The sequence below is a fragment of the Garra rufa genome, chromosome 25 (assembly GCF_049309525.1).
Source record: "Garra rufa chromosome 25, GarRuf1.0, whole genome shotgun sequence".
NCBI lineage: Eukaryota > Metazoa > Chordata > Actinopteri > Cypriniformes > Cyprinidae > Garra > Garra rufa.
Genome location: NC_133385.1, coordinates 39678612 through 39691209, shown reverse-complemented (window position 1 = coordinate 39691209; position 12598 = coordinate 39678612). Strand labels below are relative to the sequence as shown.

At 51.0% G+C, this 12598-nt stretch overlaps 8 non-coding genes across 8 annotated transcripts; 4 read left to right on the top strand and 4 right to left on the bottom strand.

Annotated features, from left to right (window-relative positions):
* Positions 1–1815: 1815 nt before the first annotated feature.
* Positions 1816–1930, top strand: LOC141302231 (U5 spliceosomal RNA). The gene has a single exon (XR_012342338.1). It is a non-coding gene; the product is annotated as a U5 spliceosomal RNA (small nuclear RNA).
* An 898-nt stretch (positions 1931–2828) lies between these two features.
* trnak-uuu (transfer RNA lysine (anticodon UUU)) lies at positions 2829–2901 on the bottom strand. The gene has a single exon. It is a non-coding gene; the product is annotated as a tRNA-Lys (tRNA).
* Positions 2902–5401: 2500 nt separating this feature from the next.
* On the top strand, positions 5402–5516 carry LOC141302235 (U5 spliceosomal RNA). The gene has a single exon (XR_012342343.1). It is a non-coding gene; the product is annotated as a U5 spliceosomal RNA (small nuclear RNA).
* An 896-nt stretch (positions 5517–6412) lies between these two features.
* Positions 6413–6485, bottom strand: trnak-uuu (transfer RNA lysine (anticodon UUU)). Its single transcript has one exon. It is a non-coding gene; the product is annotated as a tRNA-Lys (tRNA).
* A 2626-nt stretch (positions 6486–9111) lies between these two features.
* On the top strand, positions 9112–9227 carry LOC141302211 (U5 spliceosomal RNA). The gene has a single exon (XR_012342319.1). It is a non-coding gene; the product is annotated as a U5 spliceosomal RNA (small nuclear RNA).
* Positions 9228–9565: 338 nt separating this feature from the next.
* trnah-gug (transfer RNA histidin (anticodon GUG)) lies at positions 9566–9637 on the bottom strand. Its single transcript has one exon. It is a non-coding gene; the product is annotated as a tRNA-His (tRNA).
* A 1686-nt stretch (positions 9638–11323) lies between these two features.
* On the top strand, positions 11324–11438 carry LOC141302239 (U5 spliceosomal RNA). The gene has a single exon (XR_012342347.1). It is a non-coding gene; the product is annotated as a U5 spliceosomal RNA (small nuclear RNA).
* An 898-nt stretch (positions 11439–12336) lies between these two features.
* On the bottom strand, positions 12337–12409 carry trnak-uuu (transfer RNA lysine (anticodon UUU)). The gene has a single exon. It is a non-coding gene; the product is annotated as a tRNA-Lys (tRNA).
* Positions 12410–12598: the final 189 nt, after the last annotated feature.

Here is a 12598-nt window from a genome sequence, read left to right as displayed (position 1 = left end):
TTGACCCAGAGAGAGGTCACTCTAAATCGTTCACGAAAGATCGCAGGACCTCGAAATTCGACACGAGGGTAGCCGAGGGCGTCCCGAGTTGCGGTCCAGAGTTTGAAATTTCTGCTTCCTTCCTAAGTGCGCGTTTCGGCAGTTCGGCATGATCCATACGCGATTCGGCTTTCTCCATCCCTGAAGGTCTTTCTGGTCCCCAGTGACTACCGGCAGGCCAAGTTTGGGGCCGAACGGCAGAGCATCCCACATACCACTTATCCCATGCAGTTTCACAGTTGTTTCGTGGACAGCAGAGCACGAGGGCTGTTTTGCGTAGTAAAAAATTGCCGACTCGGTATGTCGTCGAGGGCCACGTGACACAGCGTTTGGTGAAATTTGGGGCCCCTCAGACACCCAAGGGCCGAAGCGGGGGGGGGGGGGGGCGGCGACAAGCGCAACTTATTCCATTGACTTTTTATAGGCGCTTCGTGGATGGTGGCTGATCGGCCCAAAATCGGCATATACGGCACGTCACGGTCCCCCGGGGCGGCCCCCAAAGTTCCGTGTCCGTATCTGCTCGATCGGCTGAAAAAGACCCCCTTGACCGCGAGACACCTGTAAAACTTCCATTGAATAAGTTGGGAGGCCCAGTCAAGTAAGTTACAGGTGGGACTTTCCCTCTTGTGCGGTCCGTTTTTGAGGTCAGACATCAAAGAATCCACCAAGAAAGCTATTGGGTGGCTCCTAGCCTCCTCCTGAAGCACCCAGAGGTGCTCAATCCTCAGAATTCTACTGACCACGAACAGCCTATTTTTTATAATGGGATAGATTATACGTGGGACATCCAGATCTCAGCTTCTGGACGTGCTATCAAGCTGAAACCTGCGTTCCTGCGCTGGCCTGGACATGCCCTGATGACGGTGAGAATTTGAAGAAGATTGGAGAAACTTGAAAATTTTGCCAAAAACAACCTCCCCTTTGAGGTTTTTCAAGCCAGATTTTCAAGTTTCTCCAAACTTCTTGAAATTCACCACAGGAGCTGGGAATGTCCAGACTAGCGCAGGAACTCGGTTTTCAGCTTGATTGCACGTCCAGAGGCTGAGACGTCCCACGTACAATCTATCTCATTATAAAAAAACAGGCTGTTCGTGGTCAGTGGAATTCTGAGGGTTTAACACCTCAGGGTCCTTCAGGAGGATGGGGGGAGCCACCTCAATAAGTTCTTTAGTGTATTAATTGATGTTTGACCACAGAAGCGGACCACACAAGAGGGAACATCCCACCTGTAACTTACTTAACAGGGCCTCCACAGGCTTTCCGTGGACAGTGCATTTTTAAGCATATTAAGCCGTTTTAGGTGATCTAATGTACATAGAACTGCTGGGTAGTGTTCCCTGAGCACTGTACTGTAGAAATGTGTCCATAAAATCACTGTAGTTATTAAATATGATTTACTACTGTACTGTCCACAGAAAGCCTGTGGAGGCCCTGTCAAATAAGTTCTCCATGAAATACTCCATGAAATACCAGATTGACCCGCCACGAGCTAAAGTCTCTCAATATCTTGAATGCTACACATTACAGGGGGTCATTATTTGGACCGCTTTATTTCATTTCATTTTTTGTTCTAATACGGGGGCATGAAAAAAGAGATGACATTGCCTTGATCGGGTTTGTGAATACTGGGTGAGGGAAGGGAATTTCGTAACTCCTCCCATTTGGAGTGAGGGGGGTGACGAAAATCATGTTGGCAGGTGTCGGCACCCTAGATTACCCTTGGTGAGCGTAGTGCTTTACCACAGTGTGCGCACAGGTCCAAGGGCGTAGAGACACATCTCGAGTTTCTCTTCATCAGCGCATAAATCTTTTGCCTTTTACTAAAGATTTCCGTGCAGGGGAACCTTTGCGAGTGACCTGTATTTTTGGGGGCTCTGCTCACAGCAGAGCTACACTAGAGTGTCAAGAGCAGAGTCAATCTGGCCACCCGCCAGCGTGCAGTGGAACGAAGCTTGCCTCGTCATGGACTGTGTTTGCAGCCTTTGCGCTTCCAGCTTCGCAACTTCAAATTACTTTAGCCAGCATGGAAAGACAGCGCTCTCTCGTCCATGACGGGCTCAAACAAAGATGGCTTCAGCTTTTTTGGCCCTATCAGTGACTCGTGCGCTTCGAGCCTTCTTTTTTGACCCCCCGAAAGCCAGCGTCTGCTGCCTGCGTTGTTGGTATAGTATAACTGGCACCCGTACGAAAAATGGAGGTGGCTGAAAGGAGCTCAGTGCACAAAAAGCCTGCCGTGACCCGGATTCGAACCGGGGTTGCTGCGGCCACAACGCAGAGTACTAACCACTATACGACCACGTCGTGCCACTGGCTCACGCCTGGTGGTGCCGGCCGTCCGAATGCAAAAAGGGCCAGCGGCGTGTTTTATTCCTGTTGGAGAGAGGGCACACAAATCCCTGCGAGGGACGCGGAAGAAAAGGGGCCGGCCGCTTCTCCTCAGTGCCGGTGAACAGCGTAGTCGGCAGGATTCAAACCTGCGTGGGGAGACCCCAATGGACTTCTAGTCCATCGCCTTAACCACTTGGCCACGACTACGATGTCTTCTGTCCCGTTGTCGACCTCAAAGTTGGGTGAAAAAGCCATGAACTGGCTACCGCTTTGCTGAACTCGCCTAGCGTAAAACTCCTAAAGGGGAAAACAGCCCACCTCAAGGAACAAAACACTCATGAAGTTGCAGCATAGCAAACACTGTATGTGAAGTCTGTCACATCTTTAAGCGTACGCCGCCACACTGCAGAGCTGGACCGGCACGACAGCAACCTGAGGTCGCCGAAAAGAAGACGGCCCTTCGCCTGAACAGGGACTTGAACCCTGGACCCTCAGATTAAAAGTCTGATGCTCTACCGACTGAGCTATCCAGGCTCTTGTGCTTTGCGCGCCTCTTACGTTTTATATAAGAACACTTTCTCCACAAGCCGCCCGGCAGAAGAAAAAGCTGAAGAAAAAGCTGGTGAGTCCACCAAATTGGCCATAGGCTCCGGACGGACGCCTGTAGGGGCACCCTGGTACCACGAGGAAGGCCACAAAAGGCATTTGGATGCACCTAACCGCCTAGTCTTCCTCACAGCCTTCCTCAGTGCCACGGAATGCCTATTTCGCCCACTAACCAACTAAACTTCACCACAGCCTTCCCCAGTGCCGCGAAATGCCTATTTCGCCCACTAATCACCTAAACTTCACCATACTCTTCCTCAGTGCCACGGAACGCCTATTTCGCCCACTAACCACCTAAACTTCACCACAGCCTTCCCCAGTGCCGCAAAATGCCTATTTCGCCAACTAATCACCTAAACTTCACCACAGTCTTCCTCAAAGCCCGCAAAGTGCCTATTTTGACCCCTAACCACCTAAACTTCACCAAGGTCTTCCCCGGTGCCGTAGAGTGCCTGTTTTGACCCCTAACCACCTAAGCTTCGCCACGGTCTTCCTCGAAGCCTGCAGAGTGCCTATTTTGACCCCTAACCACCTAAACTTCATCTTTCCACTATCGTGGCCGGTCGACCGTATGGGCATGGCCACGAGGTGCCTTTCGTGCCCGCTAAACACCTATTTTTGACCCAGAGAGAGGTCACTCTAAATCGTTCACGAAAGATCGCAGGACCTCGAAATTCGACACGAGGGTCGCCGAGGGCGTCCCGAGTTGCGGTCCAGAGTTTGAAATTTCTGCTTCCTTCCTAAGTGCGCGTTTCGGCAGTTCGGCATGATCCATACGCGATTCGGCTTTCTCCATCCCTGAGGGTCTTTCTGGTCCCCAGTGACTACCGGCAGGCCAAGTTTGGGGCCGAACGGCAGAGCATCCCACATACCACTTATCCCATGCAGTTTCACAGTTGTTTCGTGGACAGCAGAGCACGAGGGCTGTTTTGCGTAGCAAAAAATTGCCGACTCGGTATGTCGTCGAGGGCCACGTGACACCGCGTTTGGTGAAATTTGGGGCCCCTCAGACACCCAAGGGCCGAAGGGGGGGGGGGGGGCGGCGACAAGCGCAACTTATTCCATTGACTTTTTATAGGCGCTTCGTGGATGGTGGCCGATCGGCCCAAAATCGGCATATACGGCACGTCACGGTCCCCCGGGGCGGCCCCCAAAGTTCCGTGTCCGTATCTGCTCGATCGGCTGAAAAAGACCCCCTTGACCGCGAGACACCTGTAAAACTTCCATTGAATAAGTTGGGAGGCCCAGTCAAGTAAGTTACAGGTGGGACTTTCCCTCTTGTGCGGTCCGTTTTTGAGGTCAGACATCAAAGAATCCACCAAGAAAGCTATTGGGTGGCTCCTAGCCTCCTCCTGAAGCACCCAGAGGTGCTCAATCCTCAGAATTCTACTGACCACGAACAGCCTATTTTTTATAATGGGATAGATTATACGTGGGACATCCAGATCTCAGCTTCTGGACGTGCTATCAAGCTGAAACCTGCGTTCCTGCGCTGGCCTGGACATGCCCTGATGACGGTGAGAATTTGAAGAAGATTGGAGAAACTTGAAAATTTTGCCAAAAACAACCTCCCCTTTGAGGTTTTTCAAGCCAGATTTTCAAGTTTCTCCAAACTTCTTGAAATTCACCACAGGAGCTGGGAATGTCCAGACTAGCGCAGGAACTCGGTTTTCAGCTTGATTGCACGTCCAGAGGCTGAGACGTCCCACGTACAATCTATCTCATTATAAAAACACAGGCTGTTCGTGGTCAGTGGAATTCTGGGGGTTTAACACCTCAGGGTACTTCAGGAGGATGGGGGAGCCACCTCAATAAGTTCTTTAGTGTATTAATTGATGTTTGACCACAGAAGCGGACCATAGAAGAGGGAACATCCCACCTGTAACTTACTTAACAGGGCCTCCACAGGCTTTCCGTGGACAGTGCGTTTTTAAGCATATTAAGCCGTTTTAGGTGATCTAATGTACATAGAACTGCTGGGTAGTGTTCCCTGAGCACTGTACTGTAGAAATGTGTCCATAAAACCACTGTAGTTATGAAATATGATTTACTACTGTACCGTCCACAGAAAGCCTGTGGAGGCCCTGTCAAATAAGTTCTCCATGAAATACTCCATGAAATACCAGATTGACCCGCCACGAGCTAAAGTCTCTCAATATCTTGAATGCTACACATTACAGGGGGTCATTATTTGGACCGCTTTATTTCATTTCTTTTTTTGTCTAATACGGGGGCATGAAAAAAGAGATGACATTGCCTTGATCGGGATTGTGAATACTGGGTGAGGGAAGGGACTTTCGTAACTCCTCCCATTTGGAGTGAGGGGGGTGACGAAAATCATGTTGGCAAGTGTCGGCACCCTAGATTACCCTTGGTGAGCGTAGTGCTTTACCACAGTGTGCGCACAGGTCCAAGGGCGTAGAGACACATCTCGAGTTTCTCTTCATCAGCGCATAAATCTTTTGCCTTTTACTAAAGATTTCCGTGGAGGGGAACCTTTGCGAGTGACCTGTATTTTTGGGGGCTCTGCTCACAGAAGAGCTACACTAGAGTGTCAAGAGCAGAGTCAATCTGGCCACCCGCCAGCGTGCAGTGGAACGAAGCGTGCCTCGTCATGGACTGTGTTTGCAGCCTTTGCGCTTCCAGCTTCGCAACTTCAAATTTCTTTAGCCAGCATAGAAAGACAGCGCTCTCTCGTCCATGACGGGCTCAAACAAAGATGGCTTCAGCTCTTTTGGCCCTATCAGTGACTCGTGCGCTTCGAGACTTCTTTTTTGACCCCGAAAGCCAGCGTCTGCTGCCTGCGTTGTTGGTATAGTATAACTGGCACCCGTACGAAAAATGGAGGTGGCAGAAAGGAGCTCAGTGCACAAAAAGCCTGCCGTGACCCGCATTCGAACCGGGGTTGCTGCGGCCACAACGCAGAGTACTAACCGCTATACGATCACGGCGTGCCACTGGCTCACGCCTGGTGGTGCCGGCCGTCCGAATGCAAAAAGGGCCAGCGGCGTGTTTTATTCCTGTTGGAGAGAGGGCACACAAATCCCTGCGAGGGACGTGGAAGAAAAGGGGCCGGCCGCTTCTCCTCAGCGCCGGTGAACAGCGTAGTCGGCAGGATTCAAACCTGCGCGGGGAGACCCCAATGGACTTCTAATCCATCGCCTTAACCACTCGGCCACGACTACGATGTCTTCTGTCCCGTTGTCGACCTCAAAGTTGGGTGAAAAAGCCATGAACTGGCTACCGCTTTGCTGAACTCGCCTAGCGTAAAACTCCTAAAGGGGAAAAAAGCCCACCTCAAGCAACAAAACACTCATGAAGGGGAAGCATAGCAAACACTGTATGTGAAGTCTGTCACATCTTTAAGCGTACGCCGCCACACGGCAGAGCTGGACCTGCACGACAGCAACCTGAGGCCGCCGACAAGAAGACGGCCCTTCGCCTGAACAGGGACTTGAACCCTGGACCCTCAGATTAAAAGTCTGATGCTCTACCGACTGAGCTATCCAGGCTCTTGTGCTTTGCGCGCCTCTTACGTTTTATATAAGAACACTTTCTCCACAAGCCGCCCGGCAGAAGAAAAAGCTGAAGAAAAAGCTGGTGAGTCCACCAAATTGGCCATAGGCTCCGGACGGACGCCTGTAGGGGCACCCTGGTGCCACGAGGAAGGCCACAAAAGGCATTTGGATGCACCTAACCGCCTAGTCTTCCTCACAGCCTTCTTCAGTGCCACGGAACGCCTATTTCGCCCACTAACCACCTAAACTTCACCACAGCCTTCCCCAGTGCCGCGAAATGCCTATTTCGCCCACTAATCACCTAAACTTCACCATAGTCTTCCTCAGTGCCACGGAACGCCTATTTCGCCCACTAACCACCTAAACTTCACCACAGCCTTCCCCAGTGCCGCGAAATGCCTATTTCGCCCACTAATCACCTAAACTTCACCATAGTCTTCCTCAGTGCCACGGAACGCCTATTTCGCCCACTAACCACCTAAACTTCACCACAGCCTTCCCCAGTGCCGCAAAATGCCTATTTCGCCCACTAATCACCTAAACTTCACCACAGTCTTCCTCAAAGCCCGCAAAGTGCCTATTTTGACCCCTAACCACCTAAACTTCACCAAGGTCTTCCCCGGTGCCGTAGAGTGCCTGTTTTGACCCCTAACCACCTAAGCTTCGCCACGGTCTTCCTCGAAGCCTGCAGAGTGCCTATTTTGACCCCTAACCACCTAAACTTCATCTTTCCACTATCGTGGCCGGTCGACCGTATGGGCATGGCCACGAGGTGCCTTTCGTGCCCGCTAAACACCTATTTTTGACCCAGAGAGAGGTCACTCTAAATCGTTCACGAAAGATCGCAGGACCTCGAAATTCGACACGAGGGTAGCCGAGGGTGTCCCGAGTTGCGGTCCAGAGTTTGAAATTTCTGCTTCCTTCCTAAGTGCGCGTTTCGGCAGTTCGGCATGATCCATACGCGATTCGGCTTTCTCCATCCCTGAGGGTCTTTCTGGTCCCCAGTGACTACCGGCAGGCCAAGTTTGGGGCCGAACGGCAGAGCATCCCACATACCACTTATCCCATGCAGTTTCACAGTTGTTTCGTGGACAGCAGAGCACGAGGGCTGTTTTGCGTAGCAAAAAATTGCCGACTCGGTATGTCGTCGAGGGCCACGTGACACAGCGTTCGGTGAAATTTGGGGCCCCTCAGACACCCAAGGGCCGAAGCGGGGGGGGGGGGGGGGGGCGGCGACAAGCGCAACTTATTCCATTGACTTTTTATAGGCGCTTCGTGGATGGTGGCTGATCGGCCCAAAATCGGCATATACGGCACGTCACGGTCCCCCGGGGCGGCCCCCAAAGTTCCGTGTCCGTATCTGCTCGATCGGCTGAAAAAGACCCCCTTGACCGCGAGACACCTGTAAACCTTCCATTGAATAAGTTGGGAGGCCCAGTCAAGTAAGTTACAGGTGGGACTTTCCCTCTTGTGCGGTCCGTTTTTGAGGTCAGACATCAAAGAATCCACCAAGAAAGCTATTGGGTGGCTCCTAGCCTCCTCCTGAAGCACCCAGAGGTGCTCAATCCTCAGAATTCTACTGACCACGAACAGCCTATTTTTTATAATGGGATAGATTATACGTGGGACATCCAGATCTCAGCTTCTGGACGTGCTATCAAGCTGAAACCTGCGTTCCTGCGCTGGCCTGGACATGCCCTGATGACGGTGAGAATTTGAAGAAGATTGGAGAAACTTGAAAATTTTGCCAAAAACAACCTCCCCTTTGAGGTTTTTCAAGCCAGATTTTCAAGTTTCTCCAAACTTCTTGAAATTCACCACAGGAGCTGGGAATGTCCAGACTAGCGCAGGAACTCGGTTTTCAGCTTGATTGCACGTCCAGAGGCTGAGACGTCCCACGTACAATCTATCTCATTATAAAAAAACAGGCTGTTCGTGGTCAGTGGAATTCTGAGGGTTTAACACCTCAGGGTCCTTCAGGAGGATGGGGGGAGCCACCTCAATAAGTTCTTTAGTGTATTAATTGATGTTTGACCACAGAAGCGGACCACACAAGAGGGAACATCCCACCTGTAACGTACTTAACAGGGCCTCCACAGGCTTTCCGTGGACAGTGCATTTTTAAGCATATTAAGCCGTTTTAGGTGATCTAATGTACATAGAACTGCTGGGTAGTGTTCCCTGAGCACTGTACTGTAGAAATGTGTCCATAAAATCACTGTAGTTATTAAATATGATTTACTACTGTACTGTCCACAGAAAGCCTGTGGAGGCCCTGTCAAATAAGTTCTCCATGAAATACTCCATGAAATACCAGATTGACCCGCCACGAGCTAAAGTCTCTCAATATCTTGAATGCTACACATTACAGGGGGTCATTATTTGGACCGCTTTATTTCATTTCATTTTTTGTTCTAATACGGGGGCATGAAAAAAGAGATGACATTGCCTTGATCGGGTTTGTGAATACTGGGTGAGGGAAGGGAATTTCGTAACTCCTCCCATTTGGAGTGAGGGGGGTGACGAAAATCATGTTGGCAGGTGTCGGCACCCTAGATTACCCTTGGTGAGCGTAGTGCTGTACCACAGTGTGCGCACAGGTCCAAGGGCGTAGAGACACATCTCGAGTTTCTCTTTATCAGCGCATAAATTTTTTTGCCTTTTACTAAAGATTTCCGTGCAGGGGAACCTTTGCGAGTGACCTGTATTTTTGGGGGCTCTGCTCACAGCAGAGCTACACTAGAGTGTCAAGAGCAGAGTCAATCTGGCCACCCGCCAGCGTGCAGTGGAACGAAGCTTGCCTCGTCATGGACTGTGTTTGCAGCCTTTGCGCTTCCAGCTTCGCAACTTCAAATTACTTTAGCCAGCATGGAAAGACAGCGCTCTCTCGTCCATGACGGGCTCAAACAAAGATGGCTTCAGGTTTTTTGGCCCTATCAGTGACTCGTGCGCTTCGAGCCTTCTTTTTTGACCCCCCGAAAGCCAGCGTCTGCTGCCTGCGTTGTTGGTATAGTATAACTGGCACCCGTACGAAAAATGGAGGTGGCAGAAAGGAGCTCAGTGCACAAAAAGCCTGCCGTGACCCGGATTCGAACCGGGGTTGCTGCGGCCACAACGCAGAGTACTAACCACTATACGACCACGGCGTGCCACTGGCTCACGCCTGGTGGTGCCGGCCGTCCGAATGCAAAAAGGGCCAGCGGCGTGTTTTATTCCTGTTGGAGAGAGGGCACACAAATCCCTGCGAGGGACGCGGAAGAAAAGGGGCCGGCCGCTTCTCCTCAGCGCCGGTGAACAGCGTAGTCGGCAGGATTCAAACCTGCGTGGGGAGACCCCAATGGACTTCTAGTCCATCGCCTTAACCACTTGGCCACGACTACGATGTCTTCTGTCCCGTTGTCGACCTCAAAGTTGGGTGAAAAAGCCATGAACTGGCTACCGCTTTGCTGAACTCGCCTAGCGACAAGCGCAACTTATTCCATTGACTTTTTATAGGCGCTTCGTGGATGGTGGCCGATCGGCCCAAAATCGGCATATACGGCACGTCACGGTCCCCCGGGGCGACCCCCAAAGTTCCGTGTCCGTATCTGCTCGATCGGCTGAAAAAGACCCCCTGGACCGCGAGACACCTGTAAAACTTCCATTGAATAAGTTGGGAGGCCCAGTCAAGTAAGTTACAGGTGGGACTTTCCCTCTTGTGTGGTCTGTTTTTGAGGTCAGACATCAAAGAATCCACCAAGAAAGCTATTGGGTGGCTCCTAGCCTCCTCCTGAAGCACCCAGAGGTGCTCAATCCTCAGAATTCTACTGACCACGAACAGCCTATTTTTTATAATGGGATAGATTATACGTGGGACATCCAGATCTCAGCTTCTGGATGTGCTATCAAGCTGAAACCTGCGTTCCTGCGCTGGCCTGGACATGCCCTGATGACGGTGAGAATTTGAAGAAGATTGGAGAAACTTGAAAATTTTTCCAAAAACAACCTCCCCTTTGAGGTTTTTCAAGCCAGATTTTCAAGTTTCTCCAAACTTCTTGAAATTCACCACAGGAGCTGGGAATGTCCAGACTAGCGCAGGAACTCGGTTTTCAGCTTGATTGCACGTCCAGAGGCTGAGACGTCCCACGTACAATCTATCTCATTATAAAAACACAGGCTGTTCGTGGTCAGTGGAATTCTGAGGGTTTAACACCTCAGGGTACTTCAGGAGGATGGGGAGCCACCTCAATAAGTTCTTTAGTGTATTAATTGATGTTTGACCACAGAAGAGGGAACATCCCACCTGTAACTTACTTAACAGGGCCTCCACAGGCTTTCCGTGGACAGTGCATTTTTAAGCATATTAAGCCGTTTTAGGTGATCTAATGTACATAGAACTGCTGGGTAGTGTTCCCTGAGCACTGTACTGTAGAAATGTGTCCATAAAACCACTGTAGTTATGAAATATGATTTACTACTGTACCGTCCACAGAAAGCCTGTGGAGGCCCTGTCAAATAAGTTCTCCATGAAATACTCCATGAAATACCAGATTGACCCGCCACGAGCTAAAGTCTCTCAATATCTTGAATGCTACACATTACAGAGGGTCATTATTTGGACCGCTTTATTTCATTTCATTTTTTTGTCTAATACGGGGGCATGAAAAAAGAGATGACATTGCCTTGATCGGGATTGTGAATACTGGGTGAGGGAAGGGACTTTCGTAACTCCTCCCATTTGGAGTGAGGGGGGTGACGAAAATCATGTTGGCAAGTGTCGGCACCCTAGATTACCCTTGGTGAGCGTAGTGCTTTACCACAGTGTGCGCACAGGTCCAAGGGCGTAGAGACACATCTCGAGTTTCTCTTCATCAGCGCATAAATCTTTTGCCTTTTACTAAAGATTTCCATGGAGGGGAACCTTTGCGAGTGACCTGTATTTTTGGGGGCTCTGCTCACAGCAGAGCTACACTAGAGTGTCAAGAGCAGAGTCAATCTGGCCACCCGCCAGCGTGCAGTGGAACGAAGCTTGCCTCGTCATGGACTGTGTTTGCAGCCTTTGCGCTTCCAGCTTCGCAACTTCAAATTACTTTAGCCAGCATGGAAAGACAGCGCTCTCTCGTCCATGACGGGCTCAAACAAAGATGGCTTCAGCTTTTTTGGCCCTATCAGTGACTCGTGCGCTTCGAGCCTTCTTTTTTGACCCCCCGAAAGCCAGCGTCTGCTGCCTGCGTTGTTGGTATAGTATAACTGGCACCCGTACGAAAAATGGAGGTGGCAGAAAGGAGCTCAGTGCACAAAAAGCCTGCAGTGACCCGGATTCGAACCGGGGTTGCTGCGGCCACAACGCAGAGTACTAACCACTATACGACCACGGCGTGCCACTGACTCACGGCTGGTGGTGCCGGCCGTCCGAATGCAAAAAGTGCCAGCGGCGTGTTTTATTCCTGTTGGAGAGAGGGCACACAAATCCCTGCGAGGGACGCGGAAGAAAAGGGGCCGGCCGCTTCTCCTCAGCGCCGGTGAACAGCATAGTCGGCAGGATTCAAACCTGCGTGGGGAGACCCCAATGGACTTCTAGTCCATCGCCTTAACCACTCGGCCACGACTACGATGTCTTCTGTCCCGTTGTCGACCTCAAAGTTGGGTGAAAAAGCCATGAACTGGCTACCGTTTTGCTGAACTCGCCTAGCGTAAAACTCCTAAAGGGGAAAACAGCCCACCTCAAGGAACAAAACACTCATGAAGGGGAAGCATAGCAAACACTGTATGTGAAGTCTGTCACATCTTTAAGCGTACGCCGCCACACGGCAGAGCTGGACCGGCACGACAGCAACCTGAGGTCGCCGACAAGAAGACGGCCTTTCGCCTGAACAGGGACTTGAACCCTGGACCCTCAGATTAAAAGTCTGATGCTCTACCGACTGAGCTATCCAGGCTCTTGTGCTTTGCGCGCCTCTTACGTTTTATATAAGAACACTTTCTCCACAAGCCGCCCGGCAGAAGAAAAAGCTGAAGAAAAAGCTGGTGAGTCCACCAAATTGGCCATAGGCTCCGGACGGACGCCTGTAGGGGCACCCTGGTACCACGAGGAAGGCCACAAAAGGCATTTGGATGCACCTAACCGC